Source organism: Etheostoma spectabile, chromosome 3 (assembly GCF_008692095.1).
Source record: "Etheostoma spectabile isolate EspeVRDwgs_2016 chromosome 3, UIUC_Espe_1.0, whole genome shotgun sequence".
Lineage (NCBI taxonomy): Eukaryota > Metazoa > Chordata > Actinopteri > Perciformes > Percidae > Etheostoma > Etheostoma spectabile.
The window spans coordinates 3,080,450-3,082,917 of NC_045735.1; the positions used below are offsets into that span (position 1 = coordinate 3,080,450).

Below are 2,468 nucleotides of genomic sequence, written 5' to 3' on the forward strand. Positions count from 1 at the left end.
ATTAATGAAAGTAGAGATTTGTACTTGCCAAAGAGCATTGTGTAGAATCAATCATGTTGTTTTGGGGAATTAAAAAGAACATTAATATAGGAAAATGGGTCCATTTGACCTGAGGACAACATGAGGGTTAAACCCTAGTATCTATCCTTCCAGCTGAGTAAGGAATGTGAATACTTTTGATCAGGGAGAAGAGCTTTAACTAGGGAGGTGACCAATCACCCAATGGTCACTCTTACAGACCTCCAGAGTTCTTCTGTGAAGAGAGGAGAACCTTCCAGAAGGATGACCATCGCTGCAGCACTCCACCAATCGGGCCTGTATGGTAGAGTGGCCAGACGGAAGCCACTCCTTAGTAAAAGGCACATGGCATCCTGCCTGCAGTCTGCCAAAAGGCACCTGAAAGACTCTTAGACCATGAGAAACAAACTTGTCTGGGATAATGAGACAAAGATCTTGGCGTGAACGCCAAGCGTTAAGTTTGGAGGACACCAGGCACCGCTCATCACTTGGCCATTACCATCCAAACAGTGAAGCATGGTGGGGGCAGCATCATGCTGTGGGGATGTTTCAGCAGCAGGAACAGGGAGACTAGTCAGGATTGAGGGAAAGATGAATACGGCAATGTACAGAGATACCCTGGAAGAAAACCTGCTCCAGATCGCTCTTGACCTCAGACTGGGGCAACGGTTCATCTTTCAACAGGACAACGACCCTAAGCACACAGCCAAGATATCGAAGCAGTGACTTCAGGACAACTCTGGGAATGTCCTAGACCGGCCCACCATAGCCCAGACTTGGATCCCATTGAACATCTCTGGAGGGATCTGAAAATGGCTGTGCACTGACGCTCCCCATCCAACCTGATGGAGCTCGAAAGGGTCTGTAAAGAGGAATGGGCTAAACTGGCCAAAGATAGGTGTGCCAAGCTCGGGGCGTCATATTCTAAAAGACTTGAGGCTGCTATTGCTGCCGAAGGTACCACAACAAAGTATTGAGCAAAGGCCGTGAATATTTATGTATATATTATATTTTCGTTCTTCATTTCTAATAAATATGCAAACATTTAAAAAAAAAAAATTATTTCATGTTGTCATTATGGGGTATTCTGTATAGAATTTTTGAGGGAAAAATTAATTGGCATAATATTTTGGAATAAGGCTGTAACATAACGAAATGTGGAAAAAGTGAAGCGCTGTGAATACTTTCTGTATGCACCGTATAGTGGTTCGACTCCGACCTGGGTCCCTTTGCTGCATGTCACCCCCCCTTTCTCTCCCCTTTCCTGTCTTATGCTGTCCTGTCAAAATAAAAGCCTAAAATGCCCAAAGAATTGCCCAAAAAAGATGCAATGGTTAATGGGAAACTGCGTTTCAGGATCACTCACATTTAAACACTTTAATCTTTTTACCAGGGTTCTAAATCAATTTAAATTAGGGCTGGGTAACAAACTATAATGAAAACCAGCAAAGCTTTTTGTTTGAATTAATTAATTATTACTCAATTTTAAAAGTTTTATTATTGTCAGTGGGCCTTTTGATTTATGAAGTTTTAGTGGCATCCCCAATAGTGCCTCCACATCTCTACTGGCCCAACCAACAGCACATATCATAGTGTGCAGCTGGATCTGGAAAACTCCATTAGTGTTTGATCTCGATGTAGTGACAATATAGCTGCTGTGTTTCATTGCAGCAGCAGAGCAAGCGAGATGATTGTTGCTGCTGGAACTCATAGTGTTACAACTCACTGTTGCATAGCTTTGACCGGAAGTGGAAGCATTTACCAGAGGGCAGCAGAGGACAAATGGATGTGTATTGTTAGAAGTGCTGCTGATGATTACATCTCTGTACAAACAAAAGGGAAGTCACAGGGAAGACCCTGAACTCTTCTGATTCTGTGCGTATGCGTGTGTTTGCCTAGTAAATGTGTGTGTTTAACCAACTGTATCACTCTTGTAGCTAGGAGCAAAGTCACGCTGAGGTGTTTGGCATTCATTTCTCACAATCATATAACAATTTTTAATAAGCTTTTCTGACTATAAAGATTAGCAAAAATGGTGTCTGGACCTAAAATGCCTAAAAAAAAAAAAAGAATTTACTTGTGTGGTAAACAATGAGTGGTGCATGGAAGAGGAAGTCTTGTCCTGCTGAGTGCTGGCTACACCAGAGCCCCAGAATTATTACCCGTTGCCACTAGAGGCTAAATTGTCAAACGGATAGCTACTGGGGGCCGATATTGGTCTCTAACTGACTGAAACATAGTTGGCTGTTGATGGCATCCATGTCCAACTGTATTTTGATTGTTAACAAATCAGCTGTGTGGCTATTACATTTAATTCCTGAAACCTGTTGATCATGGGGTGTGGACATATGAAAGCTGCAAACTCTTTTCAGATGTCACCACAGTAGGTCTAGCTGTGTGTGTCTGTGTCTATGTCTGTGTGTGTGTGTGTGTGTGTGTGTGTGTGTGTG

At 42.7% G+C, this 2,468-nt stretch overlaps 1 protein-coding gene across 8 annotated transcripts in view; it reads left to right on the top strand.

Moving 5' to 3' along the window:
• The window catches only part of usp32 (ubiquitin specific peptidase 32), a 59,343-nt gene that overhangs the window by 13,051 nt on the left and 43,824 nt on the right, over nt 1-2,468 (top strand). The gene's annotated exons all lie outside the window — the stretch shown is intronic.